The sequence below is a fragment of the Arachis ipaensis genome, chromosome B10 (assembly GCF_059453495.1).
Source record: "Arachis ipaensis isolate K30076 ecotype BB chromosome B10, ASM5945349v1, whole genome shotgun sequence".
NCBI lineage: Eukaryota > Viridiplantae > Streptophyta > Magnoliopsida > Fabales > Fabaceae > Arachis > Arachis ipaensis.
In genome coordinates, this window is record NC_142435.1 from 129707458 (window position 1) to 129731728 (window position 24271).

A 24271-nucleotide genomic window follows, 5' to 3' on the forward strand; every position below is an offset into this window, starting at 1 on the left:
TGAAAATTCTACTCCATATCTAGTGTTGTCATTTTATCAAACATGTGATGAGCAAGAAGGAAAGGCATAGTAAAATGAGAAGAAAAGTCAAATTGAAAGTATTGCAACACAAATATCTAACAACATGTCTCAAAGAGTAGCAATGAAAATCCAAAATAGAGATGAAATCCAAAATTACAAAGTTGAATTCTAGATCTATGAGAATTGATCAATTGCATCTACTACTTGAAATTGGAGAAGAAAATCTATGTCATGAACAAAATGGAGTGAGAATTGTAGTGGATCTCACCAAAAAGTCATTGAAAATTCAGAAATTAGAAGAGGATGAACCCTAGTGAAGCTTGGAATCTCCCTCTTCTTCTCCCAAAAAAGTGTAACTAACTCTCTCTTCCCTCCAAAAAAAAGAAAAATATCTAGATCTAGAAGAAATGAACTCAAAGTGTCCTTAACCCTTGTTCCTTTGGTCTTCTTAAGCTTTTCCCGCCAAGGTGCTTCTCTAAGAGTGGAATCCTCAACTGCCTCCACGCCTAAGTCACGTGACTTCTTAAAAAATCATATTCGCAAATCGGCGCGCACGCGCAAGGCACGCGCACGCGTCGTTGAGACGTCTTGCAATGTGCGCGGAGGCGTGATGTAGGCGTGCGCGCCCATGAAGATCCTGGCTTAGCCGCTTCTCAAGCCGGCTCTTGGCTTCGGCTCCACGTAGCCGTATCCGCGCGGGCGCGCCAGGTGCGCGCACGCGCCTATGCGAGAATTCCCAAGGCTTAATCTTCATGCTTCCTTTCTTCGTACCCGTCTTCTTTCTCTCTTTCGGTCCATTCCTACTCTATATCCTGGAACCACTTAACACACGAGTCACGGCATCGAATGGCATCAAGAGAAGATTAGAAATGTATCTATCTTAGTGCAAAACAAGCATGTTTTCATTCATGAGGCAAAACTAGGAGAGGAATGCAAAATCTTGTATTTTCATGTAGAAAGTGTGTGAAATCATTGATAAAACCCCTGAAATCAGCACGAGATTGATCCTCGAATTGGGGTTTGTCAACCTCCCCACACTTAGATTCTAGCATGTCCTCATGCTTAGAGAAATGCAAAGAAGCACGGAAGACCGAGGGATCACAAAAGTATAGGACTCATGAAGTGCAACCTACTTATATGCATGCAACTACGACTTGGTGCTACTATCCACTTGGTTGGGAACAAATTAGCCTTCTTAGGACATATGCGAGCATATGGGGCATGATGGTGGTCAAAGCATGGGATTTGCCACTTTCTAAGCATCAAATGCAATATGCGCAACCTTGCATGAGGAATGCTCGCGAGAGCCGGGAATCAAAGGATTGAGCTTCGAACCCTCACCGGAGGTGTTTTTACTCTAATCACTCGGTGTTTGGGGTTTATTCTCTCAATTCTCCCCTAATCATGCTTTCCAAGATTTGTTTTTCATCTAACAATCAACAATTATTCAATGCATGCATACACTTATCATGGGGTCTTTCCTTAGGTTGTAATGGGGTTAGGGTCAAGGTAGGGTCATATATGGCTAGTGGACTTAAGATTTGAATCTTTGATTAACTTAAACTTTCCCACCTAACCTATATAATGACCTATACAATTAGGTACTAACCTAGCTACCCATTCCTCACTTTTCCACATACTCATGCATTTTTCTTTTCGTTTCACAATACTTATGCATTGATTCCTCTTGAGCTTCACTTTGGGGCATGTTGTCCCTTATTCATTATATATATTCTTTTTCTCTTTATCTCTTTTTTTTTTCTTCTTTTTTTTTTCTATACTTTTTTTTTCTTTTCCATATTGTTCTTCTTTTTCTTTTGTTCTTTTGTTTTTCTCAAATTTTTATATACAAGAGCATCAATGCACGAGGTTTTACATTTGATCAATTCATGAGTATGTACCCAATTCCCAATATTCCAATAATAATACAAAATACCCTTCTATTCACCTAATGCCCCAAGGTCCCCACACTTGAATGATACTCACACACACTAGCCTAAGCTAATCAAAGATCCAAATAAGGACTTTTATTGTTTTCCGCTTTAAGGCTTGTAATGTGCTAAATTAAGAACAAAGTGGGTTAATCGTAGGCTCAAGTTGGCTAACAACGGAGGATAGAAGGTACGGCCGTTTGGGTGAGTGAGCTAATGAAATGATGGCCTCAATCATATAAATGCATGAATACGCCAAATAATGGACATAAAGAATCAAACAAATCAAAGATCACAATCATAGAGAGAGAATAATGCACACAAGAAGGAAAAATAAGTGGTTATAAGATGTAACCACATCATTAGGCTCAAATCTCACAAGCTTGTGTTCTTAGCTCAAAACCATGTTCCAAAATATAATTCTTCATGCAACTTTTGCATCAAAGCATTTAAAATTTTTGCAATGCCATGGTTGCCCCAAAGTGTTGGTTTTCCTAAGAAAGAATTTCATTGTTCCAACCAAGCGGACTTATCATGCGAATGTTGCTAACTAAAACCTAATCATGCAACCTATCCTAATTTATTCAGATTTATTTAGGTGTTACCTACGGATATCGGTCGGTCGACCTCCCCACACTTAAAACTTAGCACGGTCCTCCGTGCTAGAGGTTAGGCGCAGTGGGTGGTGGAGCTCCGAGTGTGCCACATCTCCAATGCCATTGCTATCTCCGCTTGAAGTTGCGGTGGAGGTGGAGATATCGGGTTCCTCCATTGGCGGGGTGATCATGCTTAGAAGCCTCTTCACATGAGCATAGCGGCGTTGGTTACGCCTCTCATAACGGTCTACTTTGTTGTGAAGGTCTTCAAGGCGTTGGGCGGCCGGTTTTTGTGATGTAGATGAAGTGGTAGCGTGGCCAGTTGGTGCGGGTAGTTCAATGTCCATGGTGACTTCCGGAGGCTTGAGGCATCTCTTGGTCGGAATGATATCACCCTCGACCGGTATTGAGGTTCACCTATCTTTAGTCTCCCGGTTGACACCGGCTTTCGCAACTAATGCCGTCACTAAAGCGGGGAATGGTAGATTACCCTTGGCATGAATGCGCCCCATGGATTGGCGGATGGCATGCGGAACGTCGACCGGTTTCTCGGTCAAGATGCACCATATCAATAAGGCAAGCTCGGCGGTGATGGATGACCCATGTGTGCTTGGGAGCACGTAGTGAGCTAGAATTTGGGCCCATGCCGTAGCTTCTTGAGTGAGGTGGCGAACATCTAGACCCTTGGGTCGTCGCTTTATGGTTCCCCGAATCCAAAATGCGTCGGGTAAAGCAATGACGCGGAGGATCGCGCTCCAATCGAATGTGCGGTCAACGCATGCAGCCAAGACTTCTTGGTAGGCGTCATACGCGTCCGTTGACGGTGCAATCCCAAGGACTTCTCGGATGGTTTCCACGGTGACCGACACTTGTTTCCAGCGCACAAATATTGATGTGAGATGGGGTGAGTGGAAGTTGGAGTAGAATTCCACCACCCATGAGAGATTGGCCTCCGTAGGTTGCCTCAATAGGAATCTCCAATGCCTCCGGTCAATGTGTGGCATCACCATCGGACTGAGGTGAGCCGGTAAGACTAGGAGGGGTTCCGGATGGTAATTCCATTCAATAATTCTGGAGTAAACAAGTTCGCAGTAGCGGTTGGGAAACTTGTTCGAATCCTTTGGAGGGTTGTCCTTCTCTAGAACGTCAACGGGGCCCTTAGTCTTCTTTAGGAGGGGCTTGGCCGTTAGTTCTTGGCGGGCTTTATTGGAAGCTGGCTTCTTGGGGCCTTTTCCGTTGTCCTTTTTGATAACCATCCTATGGAAGCAAGAAAGGAAAATATCAAACCCAAAGAAGCGGAGATACATGAGCGCTATGTGATGAAAAGTTATGCCATAGAATATGGGTGTCTTAGTTACATGACAGCTGCAACATGTAACTAGGACAATGTGTGAAGCGCAAGGCAAAAAAAATTTTCTTGTGGTGCAAGGGTAGTTTAGGCATGCACGGAAGAAGCATGAGAAGCATACACCCTTAGGGACCATAAATGGGAGGCAAGCCAAGAAAATGGAAAGAATGGTTAGTGGAAAGTGGGGATGCACTCAAAAGTGATTGGTGAGAGGCAAGGTAGTCACAATGGGTCCAAAATTCAAGTATGCCTTTCATCGAACACTTGGTGTGCAGCCTTCAAGTAGTATGTGATTGTGTGAAAATGAGAGCAATGTAGCTTTCCACAATCCATTATTAATGATTAAAGTGCATATTGATTGCAAGAAAATGAAGCACACCATTCATCTATTCATGTAAGTGAGGTTGAGACCGAAGTGCTTATGAAGAACAAAGAAGAAAGAAGGAAGTAACTAGAGAGGGGAGGAAGAGAGAAATAAAAGAAGGAGGAAGCCTACCTAAAAGATGGTGCACTTAAATGAGTAAGAGCTACAAGAGATTAATGGACTAAGATGGAGCTTAGTATAATACCTTGTGAGATGGAGAAGGATGTGGAATAAGAAGAGAGGTGGAATGAGAATGAAGGGGTAAGTGTGTCCCTTTTATTTATTTTTTTTTTAAGTCGTCGATCACCGGCGCGTGCGCGCGCGCTGCGCGCTCGCGCAGGGAGCGAGGTGAGCTAGGGGCGTGCGCGCGCACAGGTCGCGTGCGCGCCCATACGCTTGGGCTGGGGGCACAGGGGTGGCATAGGGGTGGCCTAACTCTCTGGGAGAAGTACCAGAGATGGCTGCGGCGTGCTTTGGCGCGTGCGCGCACAGTGCGCGCGCGCGTCCTCGTAGTTGTGCTCCAGGCATGGAAGGGGCCTGGAGGGGGCTCAACTCTCTGTGAAATGGCCCAGAGAGAAGTGCTGAGTGGAAGGGCGCGTGCGCGGCGGTGGCGTGCACGCGCATTCCGCGCTTGTTTTGGATGGACGCGTGCGCGCCAGGTGCGCGCACGCGGCAATGGTGTTGGGCTGGTGGCTTAGTGTAGGCATGAGAGAGGCTTAACTCTCTGTAGAATGTACTAGGGGGCAGCAAAGCAATCGGCGCGGACGCGCGCCATGCGCTTGCGCGTCGATTGGTGGATTTTGCTTATGTGCGCGCACGCGCAGAGGGGCGGGATTTTTCTAAATTTGCAAGTGGTTACACCATTTTCAACATTTCAAAACCCCTTTTTTTTCATACAGCCACTTAAGCACTATAGCAAATGAAGTCAATCAAAATGAAGGGGAGTTGTCATTAAAATCTAACTAGCAAACATAAAGTCAAGTGTCTATGTACAAGTCTCAAAGGAAGATCTTACCATGGTGGGGTGTCTCCCACCTAGCACTTTTGTTTAATGTCCTTAAGTTGGACTTTCAGCAGCTTATAGTGTTTATTCAAGAGTTGCATCCCTCAAGAGGAACACTTCAAATTCCTTGACGTTCTTTCTTTGCTCACCATGATACAATTTGAGACGGTGCCCGTTTACCTATAAGATGTCCGGGCTTGATGGGTGGCGCAAGTGATAGACTCCATAAGGTTCTACTTTCTCCACTTGGTAGGGTCCATCCCACCTTGATATAAGCTTTCCGGGTAGCAATCTCAACCTTGAATTGTAGAGAAGGACTAGGTCACCGGGTTGGAATTCTCTTCTCCTAATGTTCTTGTCATGGATGGCTTTCAACTTTTCCTTATAGAGTCGAGAGTTGTCATAAGCTTCCAATCTCATACATTCTAATTCAGCCAATTGAAGCTTTCTCTCTACTCCGGCCCCACCCAAGCTCATATTACACTCCTTTACGGCCCAGTAAGCTTTATGTTCAATCTCTACCGGTAGGTGACATGCTTTGCCATATACAAGCCGGAAGGGGCTCATGCCAATGGGTGTCTTGTAAGCCGTTCGATAGGCCCACAGGGTATCGGAGAGTTTAGTGCTCCAATCTTTCCTATTCGGCTTTACAATTCTTTCTAGCACATGCTTGATTTCCCGGTTAGAGACTTCGGCTTGGCCGTTTGTTTGAGGGTGGTAGGCCGTGGCGACTTTGTGGATGATGCCATATCTTCTCATGAGGCCGTCTATTCTTTTGTTGCAAAAGCGGGATCCTTGGTCACTTATGATTGCTCTTGGGGTGCCAAAGCGACAAATGATATTGTTCCTCACAAAAGAATACACAACATTAGCGTCATCCGTTCGGGTGGGGGTTGCCTCAACCCATTTTGACACATAATCGACGGCTAACAAGATGTAGAGAAAGCCATTGGAATTTGGAAATGGTCCCATGAAGTCGATTCCCCATACGTCAAAGATTTCACAAAAAAGCATATTTTGTTGGGGAATTTCGTCCTTCTTGGAAATATCTCCAAACCTAATACATTGGGGACAAGATTTGCAATAGAGAGAAGCATCTTTGAGAAGAGTTGGCCACCAAAATCCGCAATCAAGGATTTTTCTTGCCGTTCTTTGGGGCCCATAGTGGCCACCTCCTTCGGAAGCATGGCAAGCGTCCAAGATTGCTTGGAATTCGGTTTGAGGTATGCACCGGCGCACTATTTGGTCCGCTCCACACCTCCACAAATAGGGATCATCCCAAATATAATATTTGGATTCGCTTTTCAGCTTATCCTTTTGGTGTTTGTTGAGATTGGGAGGGAAAGTGCGTGAAACCAAATAGTTTGCTATTGGGGCATACCAAGGAACCACTTCCGAGATTGCATGCAAGGCATCTAAAGGAAAGGAATCATTGATAGGAGTGGTGTCGCCGTTTGTGTGTTCGAGGTGACTTAAATGGTCCGCCACTAGGTTTTGGGAACCGCTCCTATCTTTGATTTCCAAGTCAAATTCTTGTAATAAGAGCACCCAACGAATTAATCTCGGTTTGGATTCCTTTTTTGCCAACAAGTATTTTAGTGCCGCGTGATCCGAGTACACTACTACCTTGGAACCAAGAAGATAGGCCCGGAACTTGTCCAAAGCAAAAACAATAGCTAGAAGTTCTTTTTCGGTAGTGGTGTAGTTGGATTGGGCTCCGTCTAATGTTTTGGAAGCATAAGCTATGACATATGGAATCTTACCTTCGCATTGTGCTAACGCGGCTCCTATCGCATAATTCGAAGCATCACACATGATTTCAAAGGGTTGAGTCCAATCGGGTCCTCGTACAATAGGGGCTTGTGTCAATGCTACCTTGAGTTTGTCATATGCTTCCATACATTCCTTGCTCATCTCAAATTCGGTGTCTTTTTGTAGTAATCGAGAGAGAGGTAAGGCCACCTTGCTAAAGTCCTTAATGAATCTCCGGTAGAATCCTGCATGTCCAAGAAAAGAACGGACTTCCCTCTCGGAGGAGGGGTAAGGTAAACTGGATATGACATTTATCTTTGCCGGATCTACGGAGATGCCTTCCTTTGATACTATGTGTCCCAAAACAATGCCTTGTTTGACCATGAAATGACATTTTTCAAAATTTAAGACAAGGTTTGTTTTGGTGCACCTTTCTAGGACTTTTTCAAGGTTACCTAAGCAATGCTCAAATGACTCACCATACACGCTAAAATCATCCATGAAAACTTCCATTGATTGCTCTAGAAAGTCCGCAAATAGGCTCATCATGCATCTTTGAAACGTTGCCGGTGCATTGCATAGGCCAAATGGCATACGCTTGTAAGCATACGTTCCAAAGGGGCAGGTAAATGTAGTTTTTTCTTGGTCTTCTAGAGCAATATGAATTTGGAAGTATCCGGAGTAGCCATCAAGAAAACAATAGTATGATTTACCAGCTAACCGATCAAGCATTTGATCGATAAATGGTAGTGGAAAATGGTCTTTTCTTGTGGCCGCATTCAATCTTCGGTAGTCTATGCATACTCTCCAAGAATTTTGCACTCTTGTTGCTATAAGTTCACCACTTTCGTTTTTGATGGTTGTCACTCCAGACTTCTTTGGCACTACTTGGACCGGGCTTACCCATTCACTATCCGAGATAGGATAGATGATGTCCGCCTCAAGTAGCTTGGTGACTTCTTTCTTTACCACCTCAAGAATAGTTGGGTTGAGTCTCCTTTGAGGTTGTCGGACCGGTCTTGCTCCTTCTTCAAGAAATATGCGGTGCTCGCATACTTGGGGGCTTATTCCCACTAGATCCGCCAAACTCCACCCAATTGCCCTTTTGTTTTTCCTCAATACATTCAGCAATTTTTCTTCTTGTTGAGGAGTTAACTCTTGTGCAATTATCACGGGTAGCTTTTGGGCTTCATCAAGGTATGAATACCTTAAGTGAGGTGGTAGTGGTTTCAATTCCATCTTCTTGTCATTCCTTGAAGTTTGAGTTTTCGGATGGTTTGTATGGTGTGTGGTGTTTAGTTCGCTCGACTCTTCATTTGCTTCTTTGACCATGCACTTCTCATCCAATCTTGCAAGATGCACTTCGGCTACTATGTTATCGATTGGGTCACACCGAAATAGAGAGTGGTTCTCCGGTGGATGCTTCATTGCTTCCTCTAGGCTAAAGCTTACAATTCTTCCATCTATTTCAAATGAGTAGTTCCCCGAGTAAGCATCAAGCTTAAATCTAGAAGTTCTCAAGAAGGGCCTTCCAAGTAGAATAGAGGATGCTCTCTCGGTTTCGCTTGACGGCATTTCGAGGACATAGAAGTCAATTGGAAACACCAACCCCTTTATATTCACCAATACATCTTCCGCAACACCCGCTACGGTTATTATGCTCTTATCCGCTAGGACAAATCTTGCCGTCGACCTTTTTAGTGGGGGCAAGTTCAATACCCGATAAACGGAGAGCGGCATGATGCTAACACATGCTCCGAGGTCACACATACAATCTCTAAACTGAACTCCATTGACGGTGCAAGTGACCATACAAGGGCCTGGGTCATCACACTTCTCCGGTAATGTTCCCATCAAAGCGGAAATAGAACTCCCCAATGGGATGGTTTCCAATTCAAGAATTCTATCCTTGTTTATGCATAAATCTTTGAGGAATTTAGCATATCTAGGAACTTGATGGATGGCATCAAAGAGGGGGATGGTTACCTCAACTTTCTTGAATATTTCTACCATTTTAGGGTCGAGTTCTATGCGCTTTTTAGCTTTCTTTGCAAGTGTTGGAAATGGAAGTGGTTGAGCAATTCCTTCTTCCAAGGTTCTTTTGGTCTTGGGTGTCTCCCTTGTTGGTTGGGCTTCATCTTAAACTATGGCTTGTGGTGTCTCCTCTTCCACTACCTCCTCTTCTACTACCTCCTTTATATCTATTCTCTCTTCCTCTTGGGCGGTTGAGATAGGACTTGGGTCCTTTGCTTCCTTTTCTTTTAGTTGTGTACCGGATCTAAGGGTGATGGCATTGATGCCCCCTTTTGGATTTGGTTGAGGTTGAGAGGGAATGACACTTTGGATTGGGGGTTGAGGAGTAGAGGTCGATGGTGTGTCCATACGTGCAAGAAGAGCTTGTAGTGTAGAGGTGAGGCCGGAAGCAAGTGTGTTTTGTAAGTCCTTTTGGCCTTGGATAATGGTCCGGAGTGTTTCGTCTTGGTTGGAGGGGGTGGTTGCATATGTGAGTTGAGGAGCTTGTGATTGGTTGGGTGGTGGTCTTTGATGTGGTGGTTGATATGGTTGGTAGTTTCTTTGTGGGTTTTGTTGGTTGTATGGTTGATTTTGTGAGTTGTATGGTCGGTTTTGTGAGAAATTTTGCGAGTTGTTATTCCATCTTTGACCTCCTCCATTGTTGTTGTTGTCCCTATTCCCTTGTTGATGATTGTCTTTCCAATTTTGATTATTGTGTCCACTACCTTGGTTGTAGCTTCCTCCTTGATAAGGGTGCCCTTGGTTAGGATTACCTCCTTGGTAGTACCCTTGATTAGGGCGGTCATAGAAATTATGGGTGGCCGCCAAAGTGTTGTCTTCTTGAAGGTTTGGGCACTCATCCGTGTAGTGAGAGTAGCAAGAGCAAATACCACATACTCTTTGAGGGACCAATTGTTGTTGGTTGTGTTGTTGAGATGGTGGAGGTTGTTGAGATGGTGGAGGTTGTTGTTGATATGATTGAGGTTGTTGTGGTTGTTGTTGGTTCAATTGGAGTTGCCTCAAAACGGATGTCATCTCATTCAAGGATTGAGTTAGAGCGGTGGCTTCACTACTAGTTGATACCTCGTTCACGGTCCTTGGACGGTTGACTCTTCGCCTCATATGTTGATTGGATTCGGCTAAGTCAATAATAAGTTGCCATGCCTCCTCCGCGGTTTTGTATTTCGACAAAGAACCATTGCTAGAAGTGTCCAAGAGGGTTCTATCTTGCTCCCGCATCCCTTGACATATGTATCCAAGCAATACTTGAGTGTCGAGCATGTGATTAGGGCATGCATCTAGTAGTTTGCGAAACCGTTCCCAATACTCATAGAGTGGTTCCGTCTCACCTTGCACAATACAAGACATTTCTTTCCTTAGCCTATCCATCTTTTCCGGGGGCAAGAATTTGTCCAAGAATCCCCTTCTAAGTAGGTCCCAATCGGAGGTAACTTCACTAGAGAGAGTGTAGAACCATTCTTTGGCCTTGTCCTCAAGAGAGAAAGGGAAAGCAAACAACCATATAGCTACTTCATCGGACCCTTCCCGTCTAGTAGTCGAGCATATGCGGTGGAAGTCCTTGAGATGTCGAATAGGGTCTTGTGCGGGAAGCCCGTGAAACTTGGGTAGGAGGTTGATCAAAGCGGTCTTCAATTCAAAATTCGCATTCAAATTGGGGTGAGTTACATGGAGGGGTTGAAGGACATAATCCGGTGCACCCGCTTCCTTGATGGTAACTCTCCTTGGAGCATCCATAGTATTAGTACCTAAAACAAAAGAAGAATTGTTAGTGAGGTTGATGGGAGTATGATTAATGCCTTCTTTGAGTGACGGTTCAATGTTCACTTCTAGTAAGGTGGTTGAGGTGGTGAAAACCTCTTCCTCTTTTCCAAATCTTAGCCGCCTCCGAGCTTGTCTAATATGAAACAAAGTTCGTTCTATTTCCGGATCAAAAGGGGCTAAGCTCGGATTCGGTTGTGAACGCGTCATGCAATGAAGGAGAAATGGAATTCATTGTAACGATGAGAAGTTAATCAATTGAGCAATTTACAATGAAGTGCAACTATGTACATATATACATGCTTGATCCAAAATAATAACATGGCACACTAAGCAATATCCCCGGCAACGGCGCCATTTTGACAAATAGATTTTTGCCGGTATAGAAATTATCAATTGATCAATCGTAGTATAGTCTAAACCGACGCAAATCCTTCATCAAACAAATCTACAATCTATATCTGAAAGTACTAGTCTCCCGAGTCGTTCTCCCTTGGAATTGCCAAAGTGTGCATCTTATTGATTTAGTAAGCTTTGTTGGAATCCCTTGAAGGTTTTAGCAAAGCAATGAGAAACAAACAATCAATTATCAAAAGACTTGGCTTAGGGTTGGCGTCAGAAATCCTATCCTTATAGTCCATTCAATGTTGACAACAATTAGGCCTTGCTCCATTTAGTTATCCCCTAGGTATAGAGGAAGGTCAAATGAAAGTAATTAACTTGAGTCACAAGTCCTAGCTTCACCTTATGGGAATCTAGCTTTAGTGCACTCCAAGCCAACTAGCAATCCCTAATTCCAAACCAACTATTGATACACTATTCAACTTCTTCCAAAGACCAAACCCTATGCCAAGTGTGAAAATTCTACTCCATAGCTAGTGTTGTCATTTTATCAAACATGTGATGAGCAAGAAGGAAAGGCATAGTAAAATGAGAAGAAAAGTCAAATTGAAAGTATTGCAACACAAAGATCTAACAACATGTCTCAAAGAGTAGCAATGAAAATCCAAAATAGAGATGAAATCCAAAATTACAAAGTTGAATTCTAGATCTATGAGAATTGATCAATTGCATCTACTACTTGAAATTGGAGAAGAAAATCTATGTCATGAACAAAATGGAGTGAGAATTGTAGTGGATCTCACCAAAAAGTCATTGAAAATTCAGAAATTAGAAGAGGATGAACCCTAGTGAAGCTTGGAATCTCCCTCTTCTTCTCCCAAAAAAGTGTAACTAACTCTCTCTTCCCTCCAAAAAAAGAAAAATATCTAGATCTAGAAGAAATGAACTCAAAGTGTCCTTAACCCTTGTTCCTTTGGTCTTCTTAAGCTTTTCCCGCCAAGGTGCTTCTCTAAGAGTGGAATCCTCAACTGCCTCCACGCCTAAGTCACGTGACTTCTTAAAAAATCATATTCGCAAATCGGCGTGCACGCGCAAGGCACGCGCCCATGAAGATCCTGGCTTAGCCGCTTCTCAAGCCGGCTCTTGGCTTCGGCTCCACGTAGCCGTATCCGCGCGGGCGCGCCAGGTGCACACACGCGCCTATGCGAGAATTCCCAAGGCTTAATCTTCATGCTTCCTTTCTTCGTACCCGTCTTCTTTCTCTCTTTCGGTCCATTCCTACTCTATATCCTGGAACCACTTAACACACGAGTCACGGCATCGAATGGCATCAAGAGAAGATTAGAAATGTATCTATCTTAGTGCAAAACAAGCATGTTTTCATTCATGAGGCAAAACTAGGAGAGGAATGCAAAATCTTGTATTTTCATGTAGAAAGTGTGTGAAATCATTGATAAAACCCCTGAAATCAGCACGAGATTGATCCTCGAATTGGGGTTTGTCAATGGCTCCGCCATGTCTGGCTCACCTGTAGGATGCAAAGATGTATTATTAGTGCCAACAGAAGAATAGGAAGTAGCGGACTCCAAGTCACTCTCGGTACCGCCTAGTGATTCGGTATGTTCCTCAAGAGAGGCCGAAGTACTAACCGTATAATCCAACCTCCGTCTAGCTTGCCGAGTATGTAACAAATTTCTTTCAATCTCGGGATCAAAATCGGCTAAGCTAGAAATCGGTTGAGACCGAGTCATCAAACTTGAGAGTCATAGCACAAGTGTAAAAGAAATCTAAACTATAGCTAAGTATAGCAATTAAACTATCTACAATATTCACATATTCACATAACCAATATCAAGGCATATGTTGTAACCATTCCCCGGCAACGGCGCCAAAAATTTGATGGTGCGCTCGTGGACTATGTCGGTAAAGATTTTCTCAATAAAGTTGCATTGCAAGTATAGCTCTACCGACAACAAGCCTCGAGGATCAAATTTAGTGAGGGATTTGGTTGTCACAAGTCCAACCCCAATAGAAATAACCGAAGTATTCAAACCTCGGCTCGTCTCACAAGGAATGGGCAAACATGTGCTTCAACATTGGTTAGAAATCCGGGGTTGTGAGTCATGAGCAAGAATGTAAACTAAGAATCTTAACAAGCAAGAAATCTTACAATGCAAGAAACTAATTCAAATAACTAAGCAAGACATAAGCAATTCCAAACTAACAAAATAACATCCAATATGATTCTATTCTAAACTAAACAAGCAACTATAACTAAGACAAGTAATTAAGAATTTTGGATTTTCAAATAAGAATGATAAAAGCAACTCTTGGCTAGGCATGGAAATTGGAGTCACCATCCTTGTCTAATAACCATATCTTGACAATTATGAGGAACCAAACTCATTAAGTCTACTTCTATACTTGAAGTACGTCAAATGGTTTGGTCAACATCAACCCATAAGTTCTAACCTCACTACTAATTGACTTAATAGAAGATTAGCGTCAATGGCTATCAAATTGACCACTAAGGGCTCTCAAATCATCAAATCCATTAGACCCAATGACTCAAGTTTACCCAATTCCCTTAGCCTAGACCAAGAGTGAAAAGAACTACTCCATAATCAAGGTAAACAATTCTCAAACACTTGGTAAGCATTAATAAAAGACATGTTCAAATTGCAATTAAATTGAATTTAACAAGTACCCACTAACAATTATCAACATACAATTATCCAAACAATACAATTAATCATAGAAATCATCAATGTAACATCAACAAAGCAAGATTCACAACATTCATGAAATAGGTATAAGATGACAATTGATAAGAATTCATAAAACTAACACAAGATCTAAGCAAAATTATACTAAGGAATTCAAATTAAACTATCAAAACTAGTAATTAACAAGATTCAATTCAGAATTCAACAAGGGAAGATCAAATTAAAACAAGATCTAGAGTGGAACAAGGGTTTCTCTCTCTAGAAGAACAAAGAACCAAAAACTAGCTAAAATTGTGTCTTAGTGTAAAATGATTGATCCCCCCTTTCTCCCTAGCATCCTTGGGTCTTTTCCATGCAGAAATAGCTTGATTTTGGGCCTCATGAGCCTCAGAAATTGCCAGGAACGATTTCCTTTAATGAGGTCATGTGCAGCTTCCCGTGCGTGCGTGCGCGCCGATTGCCTTTGTGATCCACGCGTGCGCGTCGATAGAAATCCTCTGATCTGCGCGGATGCGTCCATCCTTGCGCGCCGCTTCCAGCCATCCTCATCCACGCGTGCGTGTGGAGTGCGCGTGCGCGCCAATGCTGCTTTTCTCAAAAATTCAAATCTTCATGTTCCTCCCTTTTGTGCATGCTTTCTTTCTCTCTTCTAGTTCATTCCTACCCTATAACTCCTGAAATCACTCAACAAATACATCACGGCATCGAATGGCAATAGAAGAGGATCAAAATATGGTAATTTTAATGCAAAACAAGCATGTTTTTCATCATGAAGCAATATTAGGAAGTGAACACAAAACCATGCATTTCTTGTGAATAAGTGTGAGAAATACTGACAAAACCCCCCAAATTCTAACAATATAAACTACAAAATTGGGGTTTATCACATAACCATGTACATCTCTAAATATATGGGGGTTTTGAAATGGAAAAATGGGATTTGCACCTGGTTCTTTTTCTCTGGTGTGGAACAACTAATTTGTCTATATGCACATTGATGATCATGCTAGGCGCTTCAATTGAATTTTTGGTTGGTAGAGTTAACTCATATTAGATTATATGATATGTTATGGCACTGCAATGCAAGGCTTTTGGGAAGGATTACTAATCATGCTGTACTTTTAGCTGTTCTAATTTTATTAGCTCCACACCACCTTTTTTTTGTCACTTTGTGTCCTTTTTTCTTTGTGTAGCATTTTGATTTGGCATTATTATTACTTACTAGGTTGAAGAATTGACTGGACAATTAGTGTGATCAAGGGAATGGGAAAGAAGGAATAAAGAAAGAAACGAAACAAACATTTTTTTCCCATAGCCTGCAGCCACAGCATCCCCCGCAGCCCTGCTCGTTGTCATCGCCACTCTTTTCCGTTGGGTATAGGCATCGTGTGTGGAAGCTCTGTCATAGTCTCCTTTATTTGAGCTCTTTCTCTCTCTCTCTCTCTCTCTCTCTCTGTTCGCCTGTGTCGCCGTCTCCTCTGTCATTGCCGTCACTCCCCTTCCTCCTCACCGCCGGTAAGCACTGTGATAATATTGTGTAATTTTGTTAATAATTTTTGCTGTGTCCCCTTTCTCTTCTATGGCCCTCTCAATTTTGTAACTTCTACGGTATGCTTTGATTTCCCGTTCTCACATGCATTTCTGAATATTTTCATGATTTGGTTATAATAAATCAAAATAATTAAATTGGCAATTTTAGTACTTCTCTTTCCTGCCATCATTACTAGCACGATCCAAGCAGCTTCAGAATTACAATCATTGGTTTAAGTTTCAGTTGCTTTGAAAGTTGTGGTCACATTTGATTCATCTTAGTTGGTGCTATTTATGTCGATAATAAACACCATTATTACACCTTTACTTTTTGCATACAAGGTTCTATAGTCAACTTAATGATATGATTTCTGCTGCATTTTATAATGATTTATTTCTCATATTGAAAGTTTAGTCCAACAATTTTGTTTAAATATGTGTTTTCTACTAGAAGTTGTAAGATATCATTCTCAAGAGCTATTTGTACCTGCTTTAAGGAAATTTTCCTATAATTCTTAAACGTTTATATAGGATATCTTTGTGGCATCAATGCATTTCCTTGCATCTGATACAAATTATTGTGTTTTGTTTGCAACATGCATTGGGGTATCTTCAATTATTGTGTTTTAATTAAACTGGTGAATTCCGATTAAACTCTGGTCGAACCATTAAATCAGTGAACCAGTTACTTTATCGGTTCATTGACCGGTTCGGTTCTTACAACCTTGACACTAACACACACTCACCTTCAACCTTCACACTCTCATAGAGCTTCACCCAGACATTCACTCTCACCTCTCTACCTCACTTACCGCACGGTAACCGCCGACCACATCAGCCAACGACGGCGGAGGTCATCAAACGTCATTCTCTTCGCCGACTCCTGTGCCTCGTCCCTGCACTGTTAGTGTCTGCTCACTCAGTTCAGACCAAAACGGTAAAAAAAAATGCTCACTCGGGCATTGCCCAAACTCCATAAACCAAAATCCTCATTCTCGCTTCCACCTCGAACATTTTCTTCCTGCACCCACTGTCCATCGCCACCCCAACTGGCAGCAGAAGAAGATACTAATGCCGTAGCCAAACTCGTCCTCCAATCAGATCCTAAAACCCTCTCCAAAGCCCTAGCAAAGCCCACCTTCCAATGGTCCTCGCACCTTGTCGACAGGGTTTTAAAGCTTCTGTGGAACCACGGGCCCAAAGCCCTTCAATTCTTCAATGCCCTGTTCCGCCACCTGACCTACGTCCACTCTCCTTCTTCGTTCGACCACGCTATTGACATCGTAGCACGCATGCACGACTATCAGGCCGCGTGGGCCCTTGTGGTTTGCATGTGCTCCCTCCACATTGGGCCCACTCCCAAGACCCTTGCCATGCTAGCCGAGCGCTATGCCTCCGCTGGAAAAGCCCATCGGGCTGTTAATGTGTTCCTGTCCATGCACCACCACGGCTGCCGCCAGGTATCACTATGACATTGTAGCATAAATCCCGACTAGTTACTAGTTACTCACGTGATAGTTACTTACTGGTTGTAGTTAGTTATAAGTTAGTTATTAGTTAGCTGGTGGTAGTTAAAGTAAGCTATGAAGATACGAAAGAATACTCAGAGTAGAGTACAAAACTCAAGGACCCGGTTGGTTTGTGAAAACATTTTCTATTTTCAATATTTTGTGTTTAAAAAAAAAGCGAGAACTGAGAAAACTTCTTATTTTGTTTTTCTATTTTCGATTTTCCTTTCACAAATCCCTGCAAATAGAAAACAATAGAAATAATATATAACTTGGAAACACAAGCCAAGCACGCCCCAAGTTTTCTCATTCTCTATTTCACACACATACAATTCAAAGCTGTCTTGTTTCTATTAATTTTTGTTTGATCTCGAGAATTTAGTTTTGATGATAAAACCAGGACCTTGCCTCTTTCAACACTATCCTTGACATTTTGTGCAAATCAAGGCGCGTGGAGATGGCTCATAACCTCTTCAGACATTCAGGAGCAGGTTTAATTGTGACAGTGTCACCTACAACATAATCGCCAATGGTTGGTGCTTGATTAAGCGACCCCCTATGGCGTTGCAGGTGTTTAAGGAGATGGTTGAGAGGGGCATCATGCCAACGCTGGTGACATATAACATAATCTTGAAAGGGTATTTTATGACTCGTCAATTGAATGAAGCTTGGGAGTTTTTCTTGGAGATGAAGAGGAGGAAGTGCGAGATTAATGTTGTTACATACACTACTATGATTTATGGGTTCGGGGTTGCGGGAGAGGTTAAGAAATCAAAGAGAATTTTTTATGAAATGGTTGGAGAGGGGGTTGTTCCAAATGTTGCTACTTATAATGCTTTGGTGCATGTTTTGTGCAAGAAAGATAATGTGGAGAATGCTGTCTTGGTTTTTGAAGAGATGGTAGTGAAGAGGTTTGTGCCAAATTCAGTTTCTTACAATGCTGTGATAAGAGGTTTCTGTCATGCTGGTGAGATGGAGAGGGCATTGCGGTTTATGGCTAGAATGGAGAAAGAGGGGTGTCAGCCAAATGTTCAAATGTATAATGTGGTGATTTGGTATTTATGTGATGCTGGAGATATTGAGAAGGGTTTGGAGTTGTTTGAGAAGATGGGGGACGGGTCATGCTTGCCGAATCTAGATACGTACAATGTTTTGATTAGCGCAATATTTGTTAGAAAGAAATATGAGGATTTGATGGTGGCTGGAAAATTATTGTTAGAGATGATCAATAGAGGGTTTTTACCCCGGAAGTTTACTTTTAATCGTGTGCTAAATGGGCTTGTCCTAACCGGCAATCAAGATTTTGCAAGGGAGATTTTAAGTATGCAGAGCAGGTGCGGTCGTCTTCCTCGTCAGTTGAAATTGTGAGGCCCTTAATGTTAGACTTGAGTTTGGAAAAACATTGAACTCAAAATTTGGACAATGTATTTGATGATCATGCCATAGAGAGCCTTCATCCACACAAGGTTCGTTGATTTTGTTCCCCCTTCAGCTTCTGTTTATTGCATATAATTCAGGCTAAGGTGATATTGTCTATATTATGTTAAATCTATGTTAGTTCTACATATGTTATTTTCTATTTTTGGTTGTGGTATAGTGCCTGAATGGAGAAAGAATGCATGATTAATGCTGTAGCAAAATTGGAATCAATCACTTTTTGAAATTGATTCCGAAAACTCATCTTTTTTGTGACTTGGATTTGTCAATATTTAACTCCTTAATTCTTACTAGTGGTTTTGTGTGTCATTGTTTCGTCAATACAGATAATCCTTCATCCATAATTTTTTATTCTTTTTCCCTTGTATGTAGATTCAACTTATATGTAGATACTATGATTTAGGAATGTAACCAAAACTAAGAATGAAACTATTATAAACAAGAGGTAGTATTATTCCGCCAAATTCTTTCTCTTTTAGCTTATACTATTGTTGATACATGAAAATAGGTCATGGAACATTTTGCATCAGAGAATATTGTGTATTTAGAGTTGAGAAGTACTCATATGGTGATTAAACTTATGCTGACAAAACTGACCATGAAAAATTGAGTAAACTTACTCTGACAAAACTGACCATAAAAAATTGATTAAACTCTACTCTCTAGCTTGTGAATATGAGTATTCTTTTGTATCCTCATAGCTTACTTTAACTGGGACCAACTAACTCATAACTAACTAACAATTAACTACAACCAGGAAGTAACTATGACGTGAGTAACTAGTAACTACTCGGGATTAATGCTACAATGTCATAGTGATACGTGCTGCATGGACAGGAATACATTAACATCCCGATAGACTTTTCCAGCGGAGGCATAACGCTCGGCTAGGATGATGAGGGTCTTGGAAGTGGGTCCACGCGGCTTGATAGTCACGCATGCGTGCTGCGATGTCAATAGCGTGGTCGAACGAAGAAGGGGAGTGTATGTATGGAGAGAGTTTTGGGGTCTGATTGGAGGACGAGTTTGGCTACGGCATTGGCGTCTTCTTTTTCTGCCGGTTGGGATGGCGATGGACAGTGGGGGCAGGCTGAAAATGTTTGAGGCGGAAGCAAGAATAGGTTTAGAGGGTTTGGGCAGTGCCTGAGTGAGTATTTTTTTTTTTTTTACTGTTTTGGTCTGAACTGAGTGAGCATAGCGCAGGGACGAAACACAGGAGTTGGCGAAGAGAGTGAGGTTTGACGACCTCCGCCATCGTTGGCTGATGTTGTGGTCGGCAGTTACCGTGCGGCGAGTAAGGTAGAAAGGTGAGAGTGAGTGTTTGGGTGAAACTCTGTGAGAGTGTGAGGTGCGGTGAGTGAGCCAGTGAAGCTTTGTCTGAGAGTCAGTTGATGTTAGGGATGAATGGGCTTGGGGGTGCCGTTCAAATTAGGAATTTCTCTCTTTACTCAAAGAAAAGTATGGTGGTTGACTTGTTTTGCACAGTTTAAGTCTCAGTTATTTTTTATATTTTAAAGGAAAATATTAAGAGTTATCAAAATTTGTTATATTTGATCATCAATTAATTATCAATATTTAAAAATATAGGTGTTTCACGGGTTATCTGAAACTAGATTGCTTTTGGGTCTGAATGTGAGGTCCAGACTCCTTTTGGGGTAGCGTCCGACTTCTACTTGTGCCGAGGTGCTGAGTCTTAAGTTAGCAAGGGTTTAAAGCAGGTTTTTATTAGATTGGGTCCTGAATATACCTGAGGATATCAGTGTATTTATAGTAGAATAGATAACCACCTTTTAGTATAGTTCCACATTTAATGGTGGATAACCTTTCCCTTTTTCTAGGGGAGTTGTTGAACCAAACTCTATGAGGTCGGATAGGTGTAGATGATGCCAGCTCTTTTGGGTGGACTTTTATTTATTTTGGGCCTGACTATATTTTTGGACTAGGGTATGAACAGTGCCCTTGCTTGAGTCCGAGCTTGACAAGGTCGGCCTCCAGCATTTGTAGATCGCGTTGCTTCCTTGTGCGCTTAATAATAGATCATGTCGAATACATCGGCTTTTTGGAAACTAAGTCAGGTACTGGACATGTTTTTGTGAAAATTTTGAAATGTAACGTCTTTTCGTAGTCTTTGTACGTTACTTCTGTGGTTACCTTGGTAACCGTGCGTGTCATAAATGAGGAGATATGAAATGACCTCTTTGCCTTTAGCATCTTATAAATACCAAAAATCCGTTCTCTTTCTTCTTTTTCGCTTTTTTTTCTGAGTTGCTTCATCTTCATTTTCTCTCAAAAAGTTCTTTGTAACCCCTCTTCTTTCAAGATTTGTTTTTCTTGAATTCCTGTTTGGGTGTTTTTGTTCGTTTATTTGAGGTTTTGGGTCGTACGTGTTTTGCTGTTGTTGTGCATCCTTTCCGCTTCGCATTCCTTCGAGGTTGGTTCCTTTAATCTTTTGAACTTCTCTCTGCGTTCTGGGTGTTGTGCTATTTGATAAATCCATATTTTACGATTATTTTTGGCTTAAAAAGAGTAGATTTTATTAATTTATCTTGCATTTATTCTTTGAAATTGCATGTTTTTGTGAATATCTCCCTAATTGTGCTTAATTGTAAAAAATATGTTTTTTATGCTTAAATTTACCAAATTTAATTCACTTTTCTCCTATTCGATGCCTTGAGGTGTTTACACCACGTATCAAAATCTCGGCTGAAGCCATTATTCAATTAATATTCTTAGCCATTTGAAGTCTCATTGTTAAATGCAGGCATGGTTTCTTAGCGATCAAAGAATGACTAGAAGCCGGTCGTCCGAATTGAGGAGGTATACTAAAATGCAAAATGCAAAGGCAGCACAAGGTAATCTATGTGCATGGTGCCTCAACATGGTGATGGTATTGACACTATGAAACAAGAAGCCGCAAAATTTAACTGGGATTGATTATCACTCGATGTATGAGCTTCCAAACCAGCAGCGATCATTCATGACTCCATCCAACTCATCTTCATCTACCTTCAAGATACTTCAATTTGGTGATGCAGATAAAGTTTCATCTTCTGTGAGCATACTAAAAGACACACTGCAACGCAAGAGAGCCGAGAAGGAAGCCACAGATAAAAGCCTAAATAGAATCTTTTGTCCTCAAGAACCTGTTTTCCACAGAAAATTGGAGTCATCAGAAGCCAGTGAATGTTCAAGCTATGTCCAATGGCCAAGTTGATCACGGAGTCCTGCAAACGCTCAAAGGATCCATGAACTTTGTTATGGATAGCTTTGCTAATCAGACAAACCAAATGTATTTAGGGACAGCTTCACAAGAACCTTCTCAAAGTGAATCCTCTGCTGCTGCACCTGTTGTCTCCTCTGGTTTAGATGCTTGTGAAGGTCCTAGCAATTAAAATCAAACTCTCGGCGAAAGCTCATGGAAACAAGTGGGAGCGAGTAAAAGTTCAAAGAATTCTCAAATTAAAGTCAAAGGTATAAGTTTTAACTTTTAACAATGATTATCCTAAATAACTTTTCATTTGACTTCCTTCATCATGTTCATTTTGTTTGATATAAAAAATAAACTAAGTCAGTTCATTATGGAAGCTCTTTTATTTGAAAACTGATCCACCAAAAGAAGCGACTCCAATGTACTAACTAGGAGTCCGCACAATTATTATGTCCAATTTATAATTTGCATTCAAATGTCATTTTATCTCAGAACTCAGAATATAATATTTCTTGATTATTTGGTTTTCAATCGGTATAAAATATTTTTTATATTATTTGTTTTTTTTTTAACAAATTTCCATCTTTTTCCCCATTAAACTACAATTGTGTTTTTGTGGACGTGCAGGTTTCAGAGAATAGATAATGGATAATCTCAAAGATGACCGAAAGGTATAGCCTACTCTCATATCGTAACTTACTTCGATAGAATTATGGTTTCAACAATAGTTACTATTTATATCATTTTTTCTTTAAATCTTGTTAAATTGTGCAGAGGAGAAGTCTGGACAGATATGGATCTGTATCGTCAGCAGTCTCAGGTAGCCATTTATTTTTGGATTACCATGTTAATGACTACTTTTTTAGATTCTACTTTCTACAATATCATATGCATTTAGATAATTGTAAATCCATGGATCTTAATATAACAAAACATACTAGTTAGATGCTCAAGGTAATGTTAACGAATACAGGTAGACGCATATTAAGTATTGGAATTAAGATTTACCATGTGAAATTCTAACTTATGCTAAGACAGAGATTTTATGTCCGAATCACAACTCACAATTGCTTAATCATTTTGACATGATTATGTGGATCACATGATGGGAACTATAGGGAAAATGATGAAAAAATGATTGAGTTGAAATTATGGCTTTTTGTTTGACTCTCTCTTATCTCTCAAACTAAGTGGTTGTGCAGAGGAAAAAGTAGACACTACAAAAAAGCGCAGGGTGGAACGTTCAAGGAAGTATGTAGATCAATCCTTAGAAACAAATATAATGGAGTTTCTTCCTATCTCATATTGTATTCGATACCTGTTTCATTTGTAAAGCCATGTTTTTATTGACGATATACAGATAAAAGTTAAATATAAAGGAAAGAAAGGAATAAGAGAAGATACAGAAAAAAAAATTGTGGACAATATTAATATTAGAAGAATCAAATACAAGATAATTACAATATATTTTTTCTTTCATTGTTTGTTTGCAAATGAAGATTATACTTTTTAAATTTCGATTAATATTCACGGAAAAAAGAAAATCATATCAATGAATATCATAATCTAAGAACCAAACAAAGTTTGGGTCTACAGAAAAGAGAAAAAACTATCTCAGAAAACATAGGTTCCATTGATAATGATATTAACGCAAGTTAAATGAGGCATCCCAACTGCCACCTTTTTGCCACCAATAGAAAACCACAAGATAAAGAGATTTTTATCATTGTTCTGAAAATTGAATCGGATCAGCTGGTTTGACCGGATTAATCAGGAACCGGTTATTTGTCCGATTTGATTGCTGTGAAGAACCATCCTACAAAAAATCGACTTAAAAATTGGTCAAACCAGCGGTTAATTGGTGAACCGCCAGAACCATTCGGTTTTTCCTGGTTTAGTGATATATATATATTTAAAAAAAAGATTCAAACGTTCAGAACCCCTCAGGCCCTCACCCACCCCTACCCCTTTCTCTCTCTCACACTGGGCAAACCCAAACCCTAACGGCAGTAGGAACCCAGCCCCATCCCATCGCCGAGCTCTTCTCTTCCGATAGACGGTGTTGTCGCCGCCGGCAGAGACAGACTTGGGTGCCGTCTTCGCTCGTGGAAGGTCTGCTCACTTCTCGATCCTTTGCTCCTCGATGTCGAGTGCTTGTTCGGAACTGTTGGCGACGCTGCCGCGAAGGGCTTCTCCATCATCGTCTCTGCTCGATTTGCTGGTGCTCATCTGTCTCTTCGAGTTCTCTCTCTATTCGAGGCTCCGAGCTCTCTCTGTCTCTCTCTTTCTCACTGCGACGTGTCTCTTTGCTCGGCTGTGGAGTATTCACCACGCCGTCACCTTCTTTCCTCCCTCGCTGCCGGTAAGCACTACTGCCTCAATTTGTTTTTGGTTATTTTGTTAATTTTATTTATTCTGATTTTTGAGTTGTTGGCCGTTGATATTTCTGATTTTGCGTTGTTGATGAATATTGTTAATGCTAGAATTTTTTCTGATTCTGAGTTGTTTATGTTAATTCTGAGTTGTTTATGCTGCTTTTTCTAATTCTGAGTTATTAATTTTGGTTGCTGATTTTTGCTGAATCTGAATTGTTGATGGTGGTATGGTAAAATTGTTTTTCATCATTTCACATCTTTCAGGAGCACAAATTACATTTCTTTCTTGTACATTTTTTGTTCAAATTTATACGCTTCTTTGAACTTTGAAGTATGCT

At 41.3% G+C, this 24271-nt stretch overlaps 2 pseudogenes; both read left to right on the forward strand.

The window, feature by feature from the left end:
- The first annotated feature begins 16352 nt into the window (after nucleotides 1–16352).
- LOC148581702 (pentatricopeptide repeat-containing protein At1g74900, mitochondrial-like) lies at nucleotides 16353–18281 on the forward strand (annotated as a pseudogene).
- A 2824-nt stretch (nucleotides 18282–21105) lies between these two features.
- LOC107624027 (protein CYCLOPS-like) lies at nucleotides 21106–22891 on the forward strand (annotated as a pseudogene).
- The last annotated feature ends 1380 nt before the right edge of the window (nucleotides 22892–24271 follow it).